Source organism: Sinohyriopsis cumingii, chromosome 9 (genome assembly GCF_028554795.1).
Source record: "Sinohyriopsis cumingii isolate HCF-2022 chromosome 9, ASM2855479v2, whole genome shotgun sequence".
Classification (NCBI taxonomy): domain Eukaryota; kingdom Metazoa; phylum Mollusca; class Bivalvia; order Unionida; family Unionidae; genus Sinohyriopsis; species Sinohyriopsis cumingii.
In genome coordinates, this window is record NC_142969.1 from 21,684,585 (window position 1) to 21,709,927 (window position 25,343).

A 25,343-nucleotide genomic window follows, 5' to 3' on the forward strand; every position below is an offset into this window, starting at 1 on the left:
TCTTTGAATTCTGTGATTTTCACAACTTTTAAGAATTTAGTTTTATCTATTGCAGTCAAAGGAGCAGAGAAACACGCACTGTCTTCAAGTACAGCACCACTTAAAATAAGAACTGTTTTGCCAACGATATTTTTATTTCTGTCCCGAATGGTTAAGAAAATGTCTGCAGACGTAACAAGGGTAAACTATATTGCTTGCTAAGAAAGACGGATATAGTGTCATTTGCAAGTCAGGAGGAAATAAATATCAGACACTGTTCGATTGTATTTACGCGACGATACCAAAGTTTTTATACAAGTTTTCTTTCATCTAAGTTTTGTATTTTGAAGAACATTTCTCTTCATCAACACAATTTTTGCTCAACTTGATACCTCACTTACTCACTTATCCTTCGTCGTGTGTGTGTGTACGTGCGTGCGTGTGTGTGTGTGTGTAATTTGGATTTTTAACGATGCTTTACAAAAATTTCAGTCATATCGCTACGATGTCTGCAGTGTGACAGTTAATAGTGATGCCTAGGATTGGGTCATCATGCCGCAGATATGTAGCGCGATGTCCCACCCAGTCACATTATCCTGACACCAGGCCAACCAGTCCTAACACTAACCTCTTAATGCCTAGAGAGGCATCTGTTAGTACCATTTTTATAAGTCTTTGGTATGACTCGGCCGGGGTTCGAACCCGCGACCTCCCACATTCGAGGCGAACGCTCTAAGTACTTGGCCACCGGAGCGGTCATCCTTCGTTGTGCTTCATGTGACACATAAGGATACTACGAGACAGCAATACGACCAACGGTCTGCAGTCCTTGGGATGATGGTGTACTATGACCGTCGTCGCTTTCTACACAATCATTTCCCCGGCTGCAAGGATGCTTCTTGCTTTTACGCCTGTGTTTACGATGAAAAGGTCAGTGAAATGGTTTTTGCAGATGTCTTTACACTGGACTTTTTGTTGGAGATATTTGATGATGTTTACAATCTTCATTGGAATACCATAGAATCGGAGTATTTTCCAGAGTGAGCCACGGTAAAGACTGTCAAATGACTTTTCAACGTACTAGAAACTGATGTATTGTTCCATTTGTCTGCTCTAATACCTGTCGAGGGGTAAATTCGGGTCAATGCATAAGTTTATTTTCCTGAAATCAGCTTATTTCTTTCGAACAGGGTCGTCAATTGAGGTTATGGTCCTTTTGAGGATGCTGCTGCTGAAGACCCCGTTGGTAAAGCAGGGTAATGCCCCTCCATTTGTTACAGTTCTCAAGGTTACGTTTGGTAACTTGACGATGATTTCAATTTCCATTAATTGGGATTTTCTGCACTACCCCATATCTTGTTGGAATATTTATCTGCAGCTAGTTGGGGTTTCTGTATTCTGCATCCATCCGGGTTTGATGACCTCTCTGACTTTGGTCTCAGTGATGTCATCCAGACGGACGTCAAGGTCCTCTACTGCTTTTTGAATCAAGGCTGTAACAAGGCGTTCTGTCTGCTCTGTACCTTTTGAAAGTGTTTCATACATTTTGCCTTTTTTTATATACTCGTTTCATCGGATAGGATATCCCCAACTGCACCTTCAGAGTAAGTTGTGACTTTTAAGCTTAATTTTGACCTTGCCTCTTCATGTCCTGTCCTTCTACTGTTTCTTCCACTTTTGCATTGAGCTTTTCAGTGTAGCGCCACCTCTCGCTTCTTTCCCCGTTTTTCACTTCTCTGTCCTTGTCAGAGTACTGACATGAAGACCTGTCTTTCGGCCTTTGTACATTTGCCTCTAGTTGGCGTTTCTTAATCTGTTTTTCATCTTCACTCGCATTTTAGGCCGACTATAAGATCCGTTCTGCTTTTGTGCAGCCATGAACATTCTGTCCAATTTCTTTCACGAGAGTGTCGAAAGAATTAATAGTCGTTTCTGCCTCATCGCGGTGTTTGCTGAACATGTTCATGAGGGAAATGTTGAACTCTTGCCGAACCTTGGGATCTTCTGGTTAGGCAACGTTTAAACGTTTTTTTTTTCTTCTCATTTTTTTCTTCTCTCCAATTGGTCTTTTCTCAGCTTCAGGGTAAGTTTGGCTATCAGCAAACTATGATCGCTGTCTACATCAGCATGTCTCTTGACTCCTACATCTTGCAAGGAATGTCCCCACTTGCTGATGATCAGCACACGGTATATCCAGCTTTCTTTCTTGCGGCACGGAGACTTCCATGTCATTTTGTGGATTTGCTATGCTGAAAAAGAGTACATACTTTAACATGGTCATTGTCTTCGCAGACGTTACAAAGTCTTTCACCTATGTCATTGGTCCTACTATGTGTCTCCATGAACCGTTCCCTGTCAGTGTTGTCTGAGCATATTTGTCCGTTAAAATCGTGAAATACGAGTAGCAGTTTAGTGCAGCCTAACAGTTGAGTACATGAGGGCGTAACAATGTGTTGTTTTTTTTGTCCCTTTCACCAGAGTCTTCTGTGGGGGCACTGCAGTCGATTGTTGACATCTTGACGAGTTTTGAGTTGAATCTGACATGCATCATTAATTCGTGGATGCGTTTTCATTTTAGAATTGCGCTCGTTTTTTTTCGTCTTCTTGACTACGGTTACACCTTCTCTGTGTTGGTCGTCTTGACTGCTTGACCATAGTATGGTGTCTCCTGCGACCAATGTTATTTTCGCTACTACTGACTGCATTGTTTATGTGATGCATTATGCACTGAACTCGTACTGGTGCATTTCCTGGAGAACGTGTGCTAATTGTCCAGTCTGATACAAAGTGCTCGCGTTCTAGCACCGTACGTGGATGGTAGTTTGGGGCACTAGAGGATCTGCTATTAGGGTAGAGCATTTGGTTTCTTTTCGTCATAGATCAAGTTTCCTGATCCATCTCTTTCCTGTTGTTGCGGGGTTTTCTCTCGCTTCCGTTTCCATAAGTCGAGCTTTTTACTGGTGTAGGTTGCTAACCTAAAGTCAATAGTTCCTCATTTTTCAGAGCATGGTACTAAAATCAACTTGATATCTAGTACGTTTTTATTAGTTCTTATACTACTGCTATCGGCATGCCTTGAGAGTTGTTAGAAAATTTTTAAGGTTTTGAAACAACGATAAAAGCGATTCTTTATTGAATAGCCTTGAACGATGAATTTGACCCCTGCTTAGGGATTACTTAAGCCGATAAACATAGGCTGAAAAAGCATTGGTTTCTTATGAATTTGTGGATGAAAAGACAAAATGACGGGAAAAATAGTAACTGCATATTTGTGCTTAAATGCTACGTATCAATGGCAAATAGAAGTTTAGATCTACCTTTCGGGTGCCATTTGTTACTTTAAACATTCGTTAGAAATTGTAAATCAATAGATACAGTTATGGTAGTGTTCATCTAACGGTTAAAAGCCAAGCGACATTTCCTCAAGTCTCCAGTAAGAACCGAAGGGAGCTACAGAAGAAGTATACGTCCTCCATCTAAGGTTTATCAGTGATCTCTCGTATCTAAGGAAAACAAAATATCCGTATCTTGAAAGGGCAAGTTATTTCAGAAAATTGTTCATGGTATTGTTCACGTATTTAAATAAATCTGACAGAAAGATTGATGGTAAAATGTTATTTTGAACTAAATCCTATAAAGATATAAACTTTCTGTTAATTATACAATTGTAAACTGCATCAAGCAAAACTTTTGTGTGGAGAAAATGGTTACTTCGGGCCAAAAACGTAATCTACATACTTTTTTCCAAGTAATTCAATCTGTTGAAGTTACTTATTCTTTAGTTTCTCGTTGAACAAGTTAATATCGTTTGTATGCACGGTTATATGCTAGTTTGTTTAATTTTCTCGTAACCCATGGCAACAACAAACGCCCGAACATTATGTCCTGACAGAAATTGTTGTTGGGTTTAACGCCATTTTTCAGCACACGATAGCTATACATGGCGGCCAGTATTAATGGTGGAGGAAGACCCGGAAAAAACCCTGGAAAAAAAACACCGGCCCACGAGAAGCTACTGGCAAGACAGAAATAAGTCGAACTATTCATATCATACGAGTGTTGAAGTGCAACTGCAAGCGTAATTAAAAAAAAAAACGAAAAAAAAAACGTACGCTGTAAATTCTTTCTATATGTACAATGTCAAAAAAATGCATAAAGACTCCCTATCACATTACCTAAATTAAAAGTTTATTGCAAGCTTGTAAACATTATGGCCTCCCATCTACTACTTTATAAGGATTTCTTCATCACCACAAACCATGAAGTACAGATGACGTCACCAAATGTAACTCGAACGGACGAATCCACTGTTTACATCAAGAATAATCGAACCTTGTACATCTACATCGCAATCATGTTCTCATATCTAAACTCGTTTGGGCCCGAACCTTTCAATCCAATGACAGGCAACTGACAGTCGTGAAGATCAGAATGTGAATCCTGGTCGTCGCCACAAATTTACTTTGATTGCCCTTTCCTGTTATGTATAGCATGAAGGCTTCCTTGACTCGAGTCTCATTCAATGGGACTCTCGCGTGACGCCAGCAGATTTATGCCAACTTAAGGTTTGCACAATTGATTGCTACCGACAGGTGTAGCTCATTCCTTTTATTTTCTTCCGGTAAAATACACCATCTCTGCTGTCAAGGCAATCAGTACTCTTCGTGTGATGAAATTAAACGTATTTATAATGCCCTCTGTAGCTGGTTGGAATGTATCAATACAACCGTGGGCAGTGCGTGCCCATTTTAGATACTCATTCAGTTTGTGTTAAAGTTTCACGATTAACAATATTTTTGTGCAGACGCTACGTCATTGTGTTTTTCCTGTTACGTATAGAAAATTAGATAACTATTTAAATGGGGAACAAATCTACAATTGGCAATACCTAATCTCCCCCCGATTGCTTGACTTTAAAGCAGAAACGGTGGAGGGTGGCATCATACGGTGCGTTCTTCCATTTGTTTAAAATAAATAGAAAATGAAACCACTGTTCTCGCAGTAAGGGCTATTGGTAATACGAAGAAGGTGGGTGGGTGTAGGGCAGCCAAATATCACGCACAGTAAGTAATAAGTGAAAAGTCATAAAATGTTCAGATACTATTGCATTTAGCGGAAATTGTATTTATACGAGATGTACTCGGCAACTTGATATTGCATTTCACGCGCAATAGATCACCGTGTTGATACATACTGAGCTATTGCGCTATACTTATCTTACTGCATGAAGATCAAGCAAGATACCACGAGCGTGACATTTTTCATATATACTGGGCCTTGCGCACAGTGCACCTAATAATCATCACGAGGCCATGTAGGTAAAGGAGAGAGATGTGAGATTTGGATTTTGAACGAAGCTTTAACAATTTTTCACTCGTATCACTACGATGTCTGCAGTGTGGCAGTTTATCGTGATTTATAGCACTGGGTCATCATGCCGCAGATTAGGACGATAAATCAGTCCTTCACCCGTGATGATATTGATTTTCGGGTGAGGGGTTGATATCACCTATTCATTACAAGCTGCAATTACCTGCATGCAAATTTGGCTGCACACCTCGGTGTATATTTTATACACTTACTGGTATGTATCGTGGCTGTGCAGCTACCATCGGCTGAAGGGTTCTTTTGGTGATATGTAGATTATATTTCCTGAGCAAATCATGTGTTTGGTGACTTGTAAATACACCTGGAATAGCACAACCATATGTCCTGTGGCCATTTTGAATTTCGCGTTTGATATGGCTGTTACCAATTACCGGTATGTGTCTAAAGTGTTCACGGTTTTGTTCCGAAATGATCTGCATGCAGCAAAATTGCATATTTTAATGAACAGGTGACATACCCACAACATCGTCCATCAGTATCAACACAGATTTGTGCGGTTCATTTATCGGACTAGCCGCAGTCATGTAGCTGTAACGTAATCGAGCTAACACCCTTTGAGGCGGAATTGGTATTTAAGAAATAACAAACACGTATGCAAGTGACAATAAAAAGATGTATTATTCTCTCACACTAATGATGAAGTAACACGACATCAAAATAAATACAAAGGTATATAATATGGATCCAATGGAAAACTATGATAAGGACAGATACTTATTTGAAATATTCAATAATTATAAAATTGTCTCAGATAATTGAACACTAATGGCATTCTTATAGTCAAACACTAATGAAATTCTTATAGTCAAACACTATAATGAAATTCCTCTTATATGTCCAATGTTTACTTGACATTTCACATGCCCTTTGACCCGCTCCCGGGCTCGGTCACTTCAATCATCCAGACTTCTCATGCACATGTACGTTGGCACTTTCATGGCGGTTTTGCATCACTATTGCTGCGGCCTCTGGCTACACCTAGTCAGTCCGCACACTGTTATCCACACCTAGATACTCATACCTAGTTATCCACAACTAGTGATCCGCACCTAGTTATCCACACCTAGTTGGCTGAATATGAAAAGAAATAACTTTCCAAATAGTCTGCTTTGTGTGTATCTAGATTAAAATATCTGTGCATTTCAAATGGATTAACACTAACACCTGAAATATTCCTTATGTACGACTATGACGTACGAATGGCATACAAATATGATATACTAAAACTCTAATACATATGTAATACGTCTTCAATATTAGTTATAAGATGACCTACCAACAGGAGTATTGCATATATGTTCAAATCCCTGTTAATAATCCGAATCGTACCATCTCTCGCTACCAAATTACACAAGCCATACACTCTTGATGAATTAAACTACAAGTACGATAAAACAACGCAAACGTATAAATACAACATTGAACGTGTTTTGCGAAACTGAACATTCATTATAAAGAACGTTGATTAAAAATATAACTCACCCAACTCGTTGGCTCAAACTAAGATATATTGGCGATCCCGCCCCGACAGCTAAATACATAAAGAGCTTCCCTGTAATGGCTGTGTTAGTCGATATCCCTAAGTAATATATATAGTCGCGCGCGTTAACATATATTACGCACGTGCCGCGCAAGCAATGAAGGCGTCACGCGATGCAAAGAAAAAGTATATTTACAAGAAACTATGGCGCGCGAAACACGTCAAATACTAGAATTTATGGTGGTCTAAACAAGCCATATCAGGTATTTTGTAACAGTAGCACGATTCCCCACCCAGTCACATTATCCTGACACCAGGCCGACCAGTCCTAACACTAACCTCTTAATAATGAGCGCCAAGCGAGGCAGCTGTTAGTACCAGTTTTGTAAGTCGTTGGTATGACTCGGCCGGTGATCTAACCCACGACTTCCCGCATCCGTGTTGGTAAAGGACATATTTTAACAAAATTACAAACTGATCAGGTAAGATATAGGAGCAGTTGCATACATTAAAAGAATGTACGTCGTTCAGTTCTGTTGGCTGTTACGACTGTCAGTACGGTATGTCGAATAGGCCACGTATATGGAAAGAGTTGACGCTTATTTTGTACAGTTAGTTACGTACATATTAGTTGAGATTTAGTGACATTTCTCTGTATTTGCTTGATGTTGCAGGATACTTGAAAGAAACGGGTCATCACCATTACTATACCTTTAAGTCATTTCTCCATAATGAGGGCATGATGCCCTTCCCCCCCCCCCGTACTGAATTGTGCATTACCAATAGTCCTTAAGACCACGGATTGTTCTCTGCACGTTCTGCACACGTCTTTGTCCTTGTGGTATACAGGGACGGATTATAGCATATTATTTTGAAAAGATTGTTATTGTTGTTGTTGTTATTGTTGTTGTTGTTGTACATGTTTTACGCCATTTTTCAGCACAGGATATGCTAGACATGGAGGCCGATATATTTGGTTTAGAAATAACCAGGGAAAACCTTGGGGAGAACCACCAACCCACGGGAAACTACTGGCAAGCTCTCTTACATACCTACATTGACCGAGACCGAGACTCGAACCTACGCGGACAGAGGTAAGATACCAGTGATCTGTAATGGTGAGTGCTTTAGACCACTTTTAAAAAAAAGAGTTCCCAGCCAATAGGAAGAGGAAGAAGAACATTTCGTTCCCACACATCTGCATGAACGCGTGTCAATAAAAAATTAAAAAAATTTGTAAAACAAATTCTCTGCCATACTACACTTGGCGATCACAAGCCAGTGTAATGTGTGTGTGTGTGTGTGTGTGTGTGTGTGTGTGTTGATTTGAAGAAGAAGAAAAAATTATTTTGCATAACGTGCAGGTAGTAATCTAAAAACAAATGAACGAATCAACTGTGTCAAGGTCGGATATACAATACTACAGTGACAAAGGTCAACCAAGTAGTTCAGACCAGATATTTGCATGCACACGAGTCAACAGTGGCCGCACATATGTCAATAAATAATGACATGAACCATCCACACAGTAATCTGATTGAAACGAAACCTTCTTATCAATTTACTGCATAAAACAATGCAATGATGTGGCCGAATATTAGTGTTGATGGGCTAAATTCTTATCGTACAATATTCATGGGGAAAAATACATTTGAGGGCCATTCTGAATCTCACACTATAAGGTTATCAAAGTATTTGATAAAGGATCATATGCAATGCACCACTCACGCGCAAACCACGTACGAATCATAATGTGCGACACAGACGGATGAGACTAGGAACCAAATAGTGAGTATTCTATTATTTTGAGTAATGCATCTATTTAGCTGTCAATCTATCTACTCATAATTAGGTTGAATAATTAAAATTGACTAAATTGTCGGCATATGATGTTTACTGACAAGAGAGCAGCTAAACATTCGCACACCCCACTTCTCTCTCTCTCTCTCTCTCTTCAGAACTACTGCAAAGAGGTCTTGATAACACCATACAAGGAAAACGATCTTTGTACATGTGGTGTTTTACAGTACTTATCATTTTCGTTGTTGTACTTATAATTTTTGCTGTTGAGGAGGACCAGGATATCTACCGAAAAGATCAAGGCTACACATTATTACACCCACAGCACCCCTCGGAGCATGAGAATGATGAAAGAAGATACGCAAGAGAAACTTACATGTAATCAATAAAAACATTTGAAATTGAACGAATCGAATTCGTGTAAAAACGTTTTGACATTTGCAGTGTTAGCCAAAATATATTGAAATAATTTTACACGTTCACCTTTTGATATGGGTAGGTAAAGTACTCCCTCACTCTGAGCCCCTTTATTATAAAATGTTATAAGGCTGATAAGGTTATTGATCCCATTTTATGATATCGTAGTAAAAATTCTGTCTTTTATGCACTGCATGATAAGGTCGTTTCAATGTTTTAGACTCTATGGCTACCGTGGTCATCATTCTAAATAAAGAGTCACACAGACACAGACACAAACACACGTATATATATATATATATATATATATATATATATATATATATATATATATATATATATATATATATATATATATATATATATATATATATATATATATACCACATGTACAAATTTTTCATTAAAATCAAATGAGGCTTGCATATTGAAAGAAGTTGGAAATATAAACTAAACAAAGTGATGAACCTCAAAAAGGTAATTTAAACATTAAAATACATTTACAATTCATCGTTTTTGCAGTTAATTTAAGTAATTATTTTGATCTGAATAACATTGCTACCAACGATATCATTCTTTCTATCCTCCGTTTCTAAGTTTCGCTTTTCCATTGCTTTGTGTGACTAGATTTTTCCATCATTAATAGGTCCAAAGACTTCGTCGCATGATGGGTGAAAATCCGCCATGCTCGTTTTTTTAACGGACTTTCGCGGTTATCTTCTATGAAAATGGCCGTGTTTGGGTGCTGAGGGTATTAGCACACGGGCTCATATCGTTGCTTACAATTGACCTGTCATACATTTGCTATATAATAATTACAAGGCAGAACATATCGCTCCTTTCTCGCGCGACCCATTTAAGAATAAACGCTGTTGTTTTTTTTTTCAAGCTACATTTCGCGTTGCGCAATAAATTTGGTACCGATGTTTAGCTCGGGCATTCGACTTTTTCTGCACATCCAAAGTTTGGCTTACTATCATACCTGTAAGGAATGCCAGACCATTTTCCCACGCTACTGCTCGATATGGCTGTGATAGGACCCGCTTAATATACAAGTGAAATCCCGCTGAATGGAAGACTCTCCTCTCACTGGTTAAAAGAAAGCCAGTGAGAAGGTAGTATTCCATTCAGCGCGTTGTTCAATATCATATAAAACTTGTTTAAACGTTTATTTCAAAATGACGTGCTCACAGCTGGGCCCGCACATAAATCCGGGGGGGGGGGGGCCTCACTGAAATGATTTCAATCGGGCCCCGCGTTTGTTTAGGCCGTTACTGACTATAGTTTACGCGATGCAACAAAACCTATCCCATATAGTCCAGAATATTTTAGGTCTTATACAACTACAAACGATTTTTACGAACGGGATAGAGAGCTCCGTCTGTTAGATGACAACCCGGTTTAATTTTCACCTCACAGTTACTCTCGCTCAGATTAATAGAATCTATGCCTGGGGTTTGCACCGAGACGAGGTAATTACAGTCAAGGGGTTACATTAGTCTCACCACGAGACATGGACGAGGCATGCCTCCTGGGAAGACATACTGTTACGTGTTTAGGCTCGAATAAACAGTAACACAGAAAGAGTGAAAACAACAAGCTTTTCAAATTTAACAAATACTTTATTTTTCTGGAAAATTATGTAAAAATGAAGAAGAAAAAAACAAGAACTTACAGTTTCAAGAATCAAATCCAAAAATAATCTAAGAATAATCCACGAATTAAATTGCAAAAGTCCTAGTAATAAATGTTCTAATAATTTCAAGTTCGAATCCTGATGTAAGCAATGTCTTTCCAAAATTTCTGTGAACACTCCTCAAAATATTTCCAGAGAATACAGAATTAATCCTTGTGAAATCCAACTGATCTGAAGAATTATTATTGCTCAAATCTGGCTACAACAAATGAACTTGACATCAGTATTAAAAGCCCCAAAACTGAGAAATCTCTCTCAAAACAAAGATTACGTTGTATCATAAGACGCATTTTCGAAATTCCCCCAAGTTGCGAAATCAGAGGGGGGTCACATGATCATGTTTATATCACGTACACAGAATATGATCTCGATTAGACCAATGATTTCATTCCCAGAATAAAAAAAGTGTTTACTTCTTAACCCACGTAGTCCCATCATGGCCTTGACAACAACCAATCATTTTAAAATAAAATAGAACTATATTTAAGAATTTTGAATCCAGGTCAGAATTTAGATCAACACCAGGTGTTTGTAAACTGACAGTCAAAGTCAAACGATTTTCAGAAAAAGTATCATCTCTAGTGAAAAAATTTACATTATAATAGAATAAAAAAATTAAAACTGACAAACAATTAAATTAAAAATAAACATGATTAAATCAGATATACGTTACAATATAATGTAACCACGCGACTGGGATTTCCTTGTCTCGGTGCAAACCCTAAAGTAGATTGTTTTTCTCACCCAATAATTTCCTCATAAGTGAAAAGAATTCTTCACTTTTTCAATATAGTTTACGCGCAAATATGTACATGCGGCGCATTAATACAGATGCGTTAATGAGGGCTGTTGCGTGATTGTTCCATCCGAATTACACAATTTTTACGCGTGACCAAAAAATAAAAAAATATCAACATAAAACGTGAGGTAGTATACTATTTAATATATGGCTGTTGTATGAAATTAACAATAAATAATTAATATTTATAACAATAAAATGTTTCCATTTCATCAGTTTCAATTTAGAAAAGTTACATTGTAAATAATGAAACTATGATGGGTACACAGCTCTGTATATACCATAACGAAGAGTTACATGTAGACTGAGTGACCATGATTGGATAATTCATGGGTAATTAGATATATGTGTCACTACTGTATATAACTCTCCTTTTCTTTGGAGGAGGTGAAACTGTGATATACTGGTGTTGCAATTAATATTGATTGCAAAATTGTGTATGAAACACCATCCAATTACAGACCCTATCGGATAACAATGTGCGGATCTTATTAAGTTTATTGTTTCTTGGAAAATTTATATTTTCTGTCTTAGAATTATGGCAAGTGTTGCTATTAGTAGTGGAATGATATGCTACAGGGAAATCTGCTTGTGGAATAACGTGTGGACGGATAAATGATTCCTTCTGACTGGTAAGTGCATTATTGTAGTTTTTGCAGTTTATCGCTGGACTGCTCAAGAAATAGACTGTTCTGGCTAAGGATCAACTCAGAGGGTGACCAAATATCGGGGCCGAGTTTTTCTGTGTCACCACCTATTGAAAAAATAACTAGCTAAGAACCCTCATTACACAAACGAACTGATGGACTTCACTCCTTGTCTACGTCTACGTTACCTTGCTAATTAGTGATTCATTAACATACATTTCCATGTACAGAAAAATCAGTTCTCAACGTACATGATACAAATCATTTAAGACGAATAATTTATTTCTCACACTTCGTATCAAAAAAAGTGCATGATTTCTGTAACATTCGGAACAAATAAATAAATTTTCACAATGCATATGAGAGTAATGCATGAAAGTCCCACACTACATAATGTCCATTACATCTGAACGATGTAATTCGAAAAAAAATCATATAATACACGAGTCATATAACATCTGAGACAAAATGCATGCAAACAACTAACTTCTGAAGTCAAGGAAAATTTAAGTATGAATTTAAAACGAAAACATTCAACAAATAATTACAATTTTACATTAATGAACATGGTGTATGCAGCTGAAACTAACCTTGTACTTTACTGAGACTCGCTTTTATTATGCAGCTGAATCTCTTGATTTCGTGACCTCAACTTTCCGACATACGTCCCTCGAACAATCCAACGAAAATACTTGATATTTCTCGGAGCTAAATTCTGGCTTGCTATAGAAACTTAGACTGTCTAATTTCGTGAGGGGAATTTCTTAAAACCTTTAGATTAGCAAATCGGGATTACATTTTCTAACCGCCAAAAGCCTTTAACACTCCCACCAAAGTCAGAATAATGCTGTCTAGTCCGCCTTTATTAATAACTATTTTGAAAAATATAATTCCTTGACACCTGTTTCAAATGGCCCGAGATTTCCCAAAACTTTTACTCTGGTTTGTCTCAACTCTGCAATTTTCCGCTATAAAACCTTACACTTACATATCTGTCGGACCGTTATCGAACGGATTCTAACTAAAATTCGGTTCATGCTACAGAGCGGGTTCCATCCATCGCGGTCAGCAATTTATTGCGAGTTTAGCCCATACGTCAAAACGTAATGTTTATAGGTCACGCTGACCACGACAGAATGTACTGTGAATTTATCGCTACAAAATTTTGTACCATTTCACCAGTATTAGTTTACTTTAGATAGCTAGTGTGCTTTGTTTTAATCTAAAAAGTAAATCTTTCCAGATACTTCAACACAGACGAATGGGTCACTTTATTGCCAAATCGTAAAAAAACCAAGATTATTTCGACGTGTTAAAATATGTGATGTGATGTGACGTGATTTAATGTGATGTGCTGTAATTAAATATGATCTAATGTTGCATGACAGTGCTATCAGAGGTAAAAGACCTGCCGCTAGAATCTCTAGTTTACCATCATCAACCCTCAGTTTGCAAAACTATATCTTGATGTTTTGTCTCCGTAACTTTACATTATCAGAATCGTGCAATATTATACGATATTGCACACATTCATATTGCACTCACGTGCATGACACGTGTGCCTAATAGTGTATTAGGAACTACTTTTTTTTAGCAAATCATGTACACTCATGCAGTAGACGCTTTACGTTTTGGTTGATTAAATTTTGTTTCTGAATGAACTAAAGCAGATGTTTCGTGGACTGCCACATACCAGCTGCTGTGCAATGTTCCGCGTTAACTTTTTTGATACAATGTTTCAGATTTAGGCTAGCGGTAGACGCCAGACAGGTCATAAAATTGCTTGGTCCCTATAAATAACATGCAAATTACAAGGCACAAACTGTCTTCTTTAGCTGGAAATAAGAATGGCAAAAATATACTTACAGTTTCACATCCTGCATTTTCTCAAAATGTAATTTCCAAGTTCTGCAAATCCGAATTGCATGAACCATATCACAGGTTCCAAAGCTTTATTACACATTTCAAAATTGTAAAGTAATTTCGCCAAAGGGTTCGTTACAAAGAAAATTAGGAGTATCCGTCAATGAATCAAGGGATGGGAGATCTAACCTGTCACAATATAACACAGGTTAGACCTCCCATCCCTTGATTCATTGACGGATACTCCTAATTTTCTTTGTAACGAACCCCTTTGATTTCGACTACAAACCAAGTGCAATTACATCCGCCTTACCACACTCAAAATCAAATGAACATTATATTCCATAGCGTCTTTTTGATATTTACAATTGAAAGACCTCATATTTTTTCCCACATTATGATTACAAACATTCAATGACAGAAGATAAACAATTGCAGATGTCGACACGCTGCACCCTCGCTACTGCTGAAATCAGATGTACTTCATGCAGAATTGGCAAAGATAAATCCAGTCAATAATCACGAAATTTCGAAGAATCGACTAAAATACCAAATACCAAAATCTATTCATTCCAGACCAAATGGAAAAGTTGTTGCAATGCGCATTCATTCAATCACAATATGACTATAAATTTCAATTTTAAGTAGACCAAAAGGCCATTTTCTTTCGAAAGTGATTTCTAGCGCGCGACTAAGTTCAAATTTATCTCGACGGAGTTATGTACGCATTAATAATGGTGTTGTTTTGTACTGATGAATCTGCGCTTGTGTATTTAGTTTGGAATACAGCATAAATTCGGTTACTTTGTTTCTTGTAGTGTATTTTTATTTATATAATTAAGCCTTAGGTAGAATTAGAAAATGAGCATATAATCAAAAGGTTACTGAATTTGTATGGGAAAATAAGAACTCGTTTTGTCGGATGGATATACTGCACTCCCAAGGTCGTGCATTATATCCATCCAAGAAACTCGTTCATATTTGTCCCTACAAATGCAGTAACCTATAATTATTACATGCTGGAGTCTCAATCATGTGGAAAACATGTGCTGTTTCCGGTGACCCACCCACCTTCCATATAGGCATACTGAATAATGACCTAACCGATGTAAAATCATGAAGGGCAACTCTTACATCAATGATCATTTACATCATTACAACAATTATTTCTTTGCATTAATGGGCTTAAAAGATATTCTCCTCAGCCTTAACCCTAAAGGCTCCCTAATGTTTAGTGCCGCCCCCCTCCCCCGGGTCTCTGAGTGGCCGAGTGGTCTAAAGCGCTCTCCGTTACGGATCACTGCCATCTCACCTCTGTCTGCGTGAGTTCCAGTCTCGGATTCGGCCAATGTGGGTATATGAGAAAGCTTGCCAGTAGCTTCTCGTGGGTCGGTGGTTCTTTCCGGGGTATTCCCGGGTTCTTCCTCCACCATTAATACTGGTCGCCATGTATAGCCTATCGTGTGCTGAAAAATGGCATTAAACAACAAGAACAACAACAACAAGCCCCCCCCCCCCCGTTTCCGTAGAATATGTATACTGTACTCAATACTGCCCTGATACGCGTTCCGCAATGATATTCACTTTGAGAACGGTTTTATTGCATCAGCAAATATATTGTAATTTTCAGCAAATATATTGTAACAACTAAACTTACTAGACCCTTTATGGCCAGGTGTATGCTGATGTTCCTTGAGGCCCTTTTCTTGGTCATCGATTGGCCAAGTGTATGCTATTGTGCCTACAGGCTCTTTTCTGGGTCATCGATTGGCCAAGTGTATGCTATTGTGCCTACAGGCTCTTTTCTGGGTCATCGATTGGCCAAGTGTATGCTATTGTGCCTACAAGCTCTTTTCTGGGATACCGATTGGTCGAGTGTATGCTGATGTTCCTTCAGGCTCTTTTCTGGGATGCCGATTGGTCGAGTCGTCTAAGGCGCTTGTCTTTACAGATCGCTGACATTTCATCTCTGTCCGCGAGGCTTTGAGTTTTGGCTCAGATAATGTGGGAATGTGAGAAAGCTTGCCAGTAGCCATTTTCTTACATACATCCTCAAAGTTTGACGAAATCACTTTGGAAATTGGAGTAACAAGCCGTGCTGAAATTTCGTTGTTTTTTATTTTATTTTTTTATTGTTGTTTTACAGTTTCTTAATGTTCATCTACATTTAAAAAAAAAAACAAGAGAGGAATGGTTCGGTATGTATTTCTATAACTGCTAAAGTATATGACATACATACTGTAAATATACGTCCTTGTTGAGAAACGTTAGGCATCTTAATGTCAGTTTAGCTTAAGTTTAGATGTTCTCTTTTTCTACGGACTTACTAGCAAGATTATGATAAAGTTTGAAGTTAGAATTTTATTTTTTTTAAATACTGAAAACCATTAAAAACATTCTGACGTCCGACATTTGTATTCACTTGTACAGTTGAGAAAATTTGTTCATGTAATCAAATATTGATTCAACTAAACTGTCGTTGTATTATCTCTCTCTCAGTGCTATACGTTTCCATGCGTGACGTCAGATGGACACACAGCTCTCCTGCCGGGTACTGGAATAATTACAAGCTGTACATAGTAGGTAACGATTGCTAGTAACGCCCTTAACCACACTATTGATTAGAACCAGATTCTGTCCTTTGCAAACATTAGTGTCTTTTCTTTCTTTTTTTGGTTCTTTTTTTTTTTGCTGCAGTATTACTATCCAAGTGTATTTGATCAATCGATAACTATGATCGATTGGAACATGAAAGGTACATGTACTGTATGTGCTCACATAAAAGTCGAATCCAACTGAAAAAAAAATTCACAGATCCTTAATGCGCCGGCATATCTGGGTCTGTACAGTTTGTTAGGGGTAATCAGTAGAACAAACAACATATACCTGGTCTACATGCGCGTTATACTATGGCAGATCAGGATCTTTGTTGTGTGCAATTTGAGTTGACTTATAAGCGAGTACACAAGTAAAATAAGAATGATATATAATTCGTCCAAAAATGAACATTTTTGTTGAAAACCAGTTTTGCTGATAATTTCTTGCTTTTTTTATTGAATAAATGTTTTCCGTCATGTCCTACTAAAAATCTAGCAGAGGAAATTTATATAACAGGTTGAACAATTGAAATCTTTTGCCAACAAAGGGGTAGCAAAGTATATATATATATATATATATATATATATATATATATATATATATATATATATATATATATATATATATATATATATATATATATATATATATATATATATATATATATATATATAATTATGTGAGGAATTACCTAACCTGTATATTCTGGTTCCATATTAAATTTCACTTCGTACTATCAGGCATCCTCCTGTATAATCCAGGGATAGCACTTCCACTCTGAATGGTGTATATTTTTAACTCTGTATTAACTTTTTTACTCCATTAACTTTTTTAAAATCGTTGTAGTACGTTTACATACTCCTCGACTACACAATACACGACGTGTGCCTAAATATAGTATGGTGAACTGCTTTGTAAAAGAAAAAAGAAACAATATACGATCAAATTAGCGGATGTTTTATCGTTTCGTTTATTAGATTAGTGAATGGATGAACTACACAAGATATTTCATCCATTTGAAAGCAGAGATGATAAAGTTAACAACGTGGACGAGTTTACTGAGTCTCAAATGAAACTATAAAACGAACAAATGAATGAACGAGCGTGATATTCGCAATGTCGACAAGAAACACGAGATGTGTAGTAATGAAAATATCATTCTGATCATTTAAACAGCTATTTAGGAAATTATAAAATTTTCTCGTAACTTTTTCACAAACAGAACTAGACACGTGTCGTGCAATATGAAGTCCCGTGGAAAAATACTGTGCGATTTTGACAACTTACTTAGTTGGATTAAAGTCGTGTTCGTCCGCTAGGGCATGTCAATGTAGAGTTAAAGGAGAAAATAAAGAGCATATATATCTATATGAAGTTTGTGGGATTTGGGGAAATGGTCATACGTTTTTCATTATTGTGTTGATTGTGGTCTTGACATGCATGTCCTGACCATCTTGTGTTTAGTTTAGTTTGTCAAGGATTACACGCATTATAATTGGTGTTGCGATACGTCTTTGTGAGTACAATACATCACCACTAAGTATAACCTACTTGGTGTTGCGATGCGTCTTTGTGAGTACAATACATCACCACTAAGTATAACCTACTTGGTGTTGCGATGCGTCTTTGTGAGTATATAACCTACTTGGTGTTGCGATGCGTCTTTGTGAGTACAATACATCACCACTAAGTATAACCTACTTGGTGTTGCGATGCGTCTTTGTGAGTACAATACATCACCACTAAGTATAACCTACTTGGTTCTGCGATACGTCGTTGTGAGTACAATACACAAAGACCAAATATGACCTCGTAATGAAAGGATCTAGGAACAATGCGACACATAAGCCATTGCACTGGAAAAGTGCACATGAGCGTGCCATGAGCGACACACCTCTGTCTTTCTTGAGTAACGCCCCCACCCCGCCTACGGCCAATCCATTTTAGAACGGCTTCTAAGCAGGCTTTACTTTGCCCTTTTTCCTGTGTCAAATTTTTTTACATGGTGCCAGACGTTGTTTCTGTTTTTCGCCCACAATGTGCGCCCTTTGTTGCGTTGCAAAATGTCGATTTCATTTCTTACGACCGTAAATGTTAATAATAATAATAATAATAATAATAATAATAATAAACGACAGCAACACTGATGTTGAGAGGGGAACATATCCTGCCCCCCCCCCCCAACAAAAAAAGTTATGAGCGAGAAGCAACCAGAATGGTTCTTACAGCAAGTGTTCTTTACAATTAAAGGGTTAAAATTGTTGCCATGGAAACGCTTAGAAATCAGAAGCTCATCTGAACTGTATTTCTCAATCTGCCCTTCCTATTCATGATAATACGATATGCCCTTTTGACCGAGAGATACACTTGTAAAGTGCCCTTTTTCGGAAGATAATTACATTGCCCGTATTAAGTCCGGGGGGAAATACTTTTGAGGCACATGAGTTTGTTTTTCTTGCTAGAAGCGTGCGACAAAATAAAAATCTTGACCAATCGCATGCCAGAAAATTAATTTGAGCACTTTTACAACATTATGCTACAATCAATACACATCAATAGAACACTTTGATTTGAATGTATACAAATAGATATAGTCCTCGTGGCGCATTTTAACTATGCAAGGACATAAAATGAACCTTGAAAATTGCGGCACGATGAAAGTGTGAACATCATGGAAACCAATGGAAGAAATTTTGTTTGGTGAAACACTGGAGGACGATGTTAAAAATTAAGTGTGCTTACTCTTGTAATATTTACTTGTGGTTTGCTATTTCTAAAATATATGCAGTTTTTGTTTTATTTTCACAACTTTGGACAAAATAATAATGAGTCGTGAAGCAATATATATATATATATATATATATATATATATATATATATATATATATATATATATATATATATATATATATATATATATATATATATATATATATATATATATATGGAAGACAGCCAATATCAACACAAACAATTCATTTCAGCGTGTGAAAATGGAATTCGCGACGTAGGAAATGGAACTGTAAACTACCGCTGTGTAACTCAGCAGATAGCGGAACAGTTTGGCCGCCATTTTTTTTTATTCTAGCCAGAAAAGTAATTGGAGGTGGAGGGGAATGGTCTCGTCTGTCCGAATATATCCAGTTTACCAGTGCAGGGACTTGTTATGTCATGCATAACATAACATGATTAATGGATACAACCCCGAGACATGAACAACAACAAAAAAGTAACACTAAGGGTATTGCTCGGTTCATAGGGAATCTGTACGATGGGGTTGGAGGGAGCGGTAAACACGAAGCACGGAATTAACCCTATATACAAGAGTGGTTTAAATGTTAGCTTACAAAAGTAAATAAATTCACCTCTGTTCAAAGAAGAACGAAGATATAAACCGGTCTCCAAATTGACAGAAATGTATGCAACCACTGCATATTTACGCGGTAAATATGGGATGCAATTCCGACTCAGAATGAAATTTGTTTAACTTACATATTATGTAGTCTGTTGTCCCAAGTTAGATATTGTAAATATCCGGTCACAAATACAGTACAGTAAATATGGAAATTTCAGCATCCAGGTAACATTTCAAACGAATATTGCAACAACGTAATTAGTGTATCCCAAAAGGGTGCAAGGCTGAGAGTAAACAAAATCTCCTGGGTGAAAAAACTGGGGGTCAGACTCAGTAAAATTTATATATAAAAAAAACAACTTTGGTATCAAAAATGAGGGTCAAATTAAACATTTTGGGGTCTCTGAAGCGCAAATGAGGGTAAAGGGAAACACTGGAATTGTTTAGTTGTGAAAGTGACATGTTAGGTTACTTAAAGATGGACCGTCTGCTGCATTTTAACCGGTAGTGTATCAATGTGACATCACGAGTTCTGAACATTCTGTGTTGAAAAATGATGTTGTCTGTGTAAAATGTTCTGTTTATTCGGAAGGACGCTTGTTCTTATACTTATAGATTGTAAGAAAAATATAATCAACTTTTAAACGTTAATACTAGTTCAACTTTGTTTGGAACTATTTCTTATGCACAAAAAAAATGAAAGGTACAACGTCTGTCAGAATGATCGAAATTATTCGTTCTTCTTTCTAGCTAAATAATTTCCATTGAAATAAAAAATATGTGATCAAAAGAATCTCAACTGGGTAATGATTTCATATTCAATTTTTTAATTATTCAACGAGTTTCATAAATTCAACATAAACTCGTTGAATAATGTCCAGCTTTTGATATCTTCTATGTGTTTTGTTCCGAGCGCACGGAAAGAACAAGTTTGATACGGTGTAGGAATGTCGAGGCCGTCAGGACGAGAGTATGTTCCTGCGCCGTATCAAATGAGTTCTTTCTCAGACTATAAACAAAACACTTTTTTGGGTTTTGTATTTATTATATATCCCTCTTTTATTCCCTCATTCTTTTAACAATTTTAATATATACTTTAAAAGATTAATTAGGCATTGTGTGTTTTATTAAAGGTATTTTACAGCCCTCAACATGTACATGTACGCAGCCGCGGCTGTCTCTGTATGTATTACACCGTTGCGTAATAAGTCTGTCTGTATTAGAGATATTTATTTACTAATTAGATTTGAAATTTTTAAAAAATGTTGTGTGGGACATATAAATGGATTTAATCTGTAGTCACGGGTATTTAAATTTTTCCTTGAATGGAGCATAGGTTTTGGACCAGTAAGTGGTCCCTTTTCTTACACTCTACTTTAGGTTCGGATCAGTAAGTGGCCCCTTTTCTTACACTCTACCTACTGAAGAGACACTCTACATCGAAACAAATTTCAGGACAAATTTTACAGACTAACGGTAATTAAATACATTCCAGATCAACTTTGAAGCTCATTCATTTTCTCTGTTCTCGTGTTTTCAGTTAATACAAGACATTATTGCTGCATTGAACTTAAAGGTATAATTTCAGATTAAAATTAAGAAATCAAATATTCGTTCAGTTTCTGACAGGCGGACTAGATGTTTAATATTCGTTTAGATATATTTTAACAAGAAAATTTGTAATATTCCTTTGGATATATTTGAACAAGAAGATTCTTAACAATATTGATCTGTTCTCTTATTATTATTCTCTACTTGGAGAGTCACAAGAATTTAAAATGTTAACATACATTTCCCTTATTGTACCTCAGCGGGTGAAACGGATCTTGCTAACACTATATAACGGATGCCAAAACAGCTGTCGCTCTCTGTGCACTCGGAATAAACTCGTATTACTGACCTACGTGAGCATCTGACATCGACCGCTTCAGGGTCATGTTCTTGTGACATTTATTAATACTATAATCGCTAATTGTATTAGCCAGTCAAATAAAGTCTTATATCTTTGCGTTTGGAGAATGAGCAGTGTGGCTGAAGATCATCAATGTGTGCCGAACGATTAGAGTCACTTTCGGATTTTAGAAGTTGCATATCCACCTAGAGGCCATACTTTCATTTCTTCTTTATTCACGAGAGAGAGAGAGAGAGAGAGTACATTACAGAGATGAGGATTCTGTTTATTCTCTTAACCCTATGTAATTAAATTTGACTGCATTTTACAGTGACAGTTTAATTATATAGAATTCCTATATATGTATGGCATGGATGAGTATGCAATAGCCATCAAGTATTGTCACTAGTTGTCTGTGACAAGTATTTCATATCTCCCATTTCATTTTAAATCTCCAATTCCAATACAATAGCAAGAGGCAAATGACTTGAAACAAGGACATCACATACAAAGTATATATGCTACAAAAATATGAACTTATTTCATTATATAAGAAAAGAAATTCTAAGAGTATGAAATCTATTTTCTATATGTAAACATAAAGAACACTTCCATAAAAGTATGAGATGCTTTATTTCGACAGATATCAAACTGGAAACTACATTTTTTTACATATTTAAAACCGTATTCATCCATATATGAAGCGATATTTATAGTACAGATAAAATGACTGTTTGGTACCTCGCTGATAAAACATCAGACTCCTTTGGTTGAAATTATAAACATATAATATAATGAATATAAATAACGTTGCTACTGCTACTAGTAACCAGCTCAATTTGTTTGTATTGTTACTGCTACAGTACAGTACTAAAAGTGCTTTATACATTTGGATATGAAATGAATGTAGTAGTTAAAAAGATTAATACAAATTTTTACATGTATCTTCTACAGATGTGATTGTTTTCTGTTAGAAGACTAAGACACACCCGCCCCCACACACACACATACTTTTCTAAAAAATCTTGTACAGTTTTTAAAGCTATTCACAGCTCGGGCTGTTGTAGCATCCACCACCCCCGCCACTCAACATAAACATCTTCATTTGTCTGTGATTTTATCATTATTTTGTCCTGTTTATAATATAAGTTAATATTGTCATGACACAAAAAATGTCAACACAATGCAACTATGCAATAAAGCAAAATAAATAAATAAAAACAAATTACAGTCCTATATTTAACTTTTCATAGAAAATATAAGAGAAAGAAAAGTTTAATTTAAACCGGCATTCATAAAAACAATATTATTAGATGAGTTAGTCTGAAACAAAAATTATCATACAGGTAGGCAATTATAAGGAACAAATACCTGGATTGTCTTGTTACATTGTTCTAAAATATTTATTTGCCAATCTCTTTTGTTTTTCACTTTCACATGAATAAAACATGAATGAAGACAAGCTTTTCACACAATCTGGCTTTTGGATTGGACATACACTCATCATTGTAAATTCTGAGGAATTAAAACTGCAAATTCTGGATTGGCCAAGACACATTACCTTTTGTATACCACATACATTTGTAAATAATGACTCAAGAACAGCCAGGTTATATTCCCTAGAGTCTGTTTCAAGAATTAATTCCCAAAAACATTCCATTACTGGGTCTGTATTCAATACATACACTGTACAAAAATTCTCACTGTTTGGAGAATTTATTTTGCGGGCAATAAAAAAAAAGTTGTTTGCACTTGTTATGAGCAAACAACCATGAAAAGGACTATGTTATTTGCTAATTCGTTATTTCTGACACTTTGACCTTCACAAAACTATTATATTTAAGAACCTGAGATGAAATTTTAAATTTGGCCCTTTATCCTGATGTATTTGCCTTGGAACAATGGATAAGGTAAATTCCATAATTTAAATGTCTTAATCACTCAGCAGAGAGAGAGAGAGAGAGAGAGAGAGAGAGAGAAAGAGAGAGAGCGAAAGAGAGAGAGAGAGAGAGAGATTCATAAGTAAGTTAGTTTCTCCACAGAATAATAGAAACTACTAGCCAATTTCTGACTGCAGTTGTGAGATATCTGAGCAGAAAGTAACAGCTACTTTATAAGCATGCAAGCCATTTTAATGTGAGTTAGAGGCCCCCAAGTACTATTCCTCAGAGAAGACACAAGAAATTAAAGCCACACAAGTACCAGTTTGTGAAAAATGGGGTTATTATGAGAAAATGGAGACACCTGGTGTACCTGCTGGTGATGAGTGGTCAGTGATCAATCAAAATGTTGTTCCTAGCCCATAAAACCCCATAAGCGGGTCATTTTGGTGTCAGTAAGACATATCACAAGATCCTCAATCATTTTTATTTGCCGAAAATTAAAAGTGATGTTTATAAGTACCATAGATCTTCCCACACTTGCCAAATGGTAGGAAATCCCAATCAGAATATATCTAAGGCACATGTGGGACCTATTCCTTCATTTGACCATTTGACAAGCCATTTAACAGTAAAATGGTAAACTGTTGGTTCTTTACCTAATACCAAGTCAAGCAACCAACACTTGTTGACCATAATGTGTGCGTCCTCAAGATTTCCATAGTCTATTCCTTTGAAGAATATTAAAGCAAAAACTGTTCTAAATGTTTAGGCAATGTCTTTAACACTTGTTTGCCTCCGCAAATCTGTCCAGCAAATTTTATCTTTGATTATTTCCAACAACTTATGCATGAATTGGACATCCAACAGTTTAATTTTTCTATCTGTCACCCTGAAAGTAATGGGGCTAGCTCAAGACTGTCCGAAAACACTCTCACCCACCCAGGATACATGTATACCATTATATTGAATCAAACCTTAAAAAAAGAGAGTGATTAGTAAAATCCTGCATTTTATAATTATCAAGTAAGATTAGGAGAGTTTATTTTTCCCCATATTGGTATTTATCACCAAATGAAAGACCCCTTGACTACCCTAAAACAACAAAAGACTGTCCCAAAACACCCTCAACTACCCAGGATACATGTAGGCAATTAAATAGAATAAAACCAAATAAAAAGACAGTCAGCTGTAAAATTCTACCCTGCATAATTATCGAGTAAGATCAGTAGAGTTTATTCTTTTGTTGATACTTGCTGAGGCCTGTCCTAAAACACACTCATCGACCCAGGATACATGTATACAATTACAATAACTTAATGAAATATGCAGTTTTGGTACATTCTCTCTCTCTTTCTTTCTTTCTTTCTCTCTTTTTCTTTGATCAAATATAACTCACTAAACTACTTTCATATTGCAAAGAGCAGCACAGTTAACAAGTCAGAATCATGCGTCACTACATTCATATTTCAAAATTTCTTTAAAGCTTTTTTAAAAATCTTTAATGTGACAAAGAGCAGCTGAATAATTAGAACCTAAGGTGCTATATT

General features: G+C 36.6%; 1 protein-coding gene and 1 long non-coding RNA gene across 3 annotated transcripts in view; one reads left to right on the forward strand and one right to left on the reverse strand.

Annotated features, from left to right (window-relative positions):
- Positions 1–5,962: 5,962 nt before the first annotated feature.
- LOC149791371 (uncharacterized) lies at positions 5,963–7,137 on the reverse strand. Its single transcript, XR_016423348.1, has 2 exons — positions 6,850–7,137; positions 5,963–6,438 (listed from the first exon to the last, which is right to left on the reverse strand). It is a non-coding gene; the product is annotated as an uncharacterized LOC149791371 (long non-coding RNA).
- Positions 7,138–8,340: 1,203 nt separating this feature from the next.
- Positions 8,341–25,343, forward strand: part of LOC149791372 (uncharacterized) — a 61,381-nt gene continuing 44,378 nt past the window's right edge. Inside the window, exons 1-2 of one of the 2 annotated variants that reach the window (XM_089969927.1) lie at positions 8,341–8,635; positions 16,569–16,648. The gene's annotated coding sequence lies outside the window, so the exon portion shown is untranslated. The remainder of the gene's footprint in view (positions 8,636–16,568; positions 16,649–25,343) is intronic. The other variant, XM_089969929.1, reaches the window with a different exon arrangement.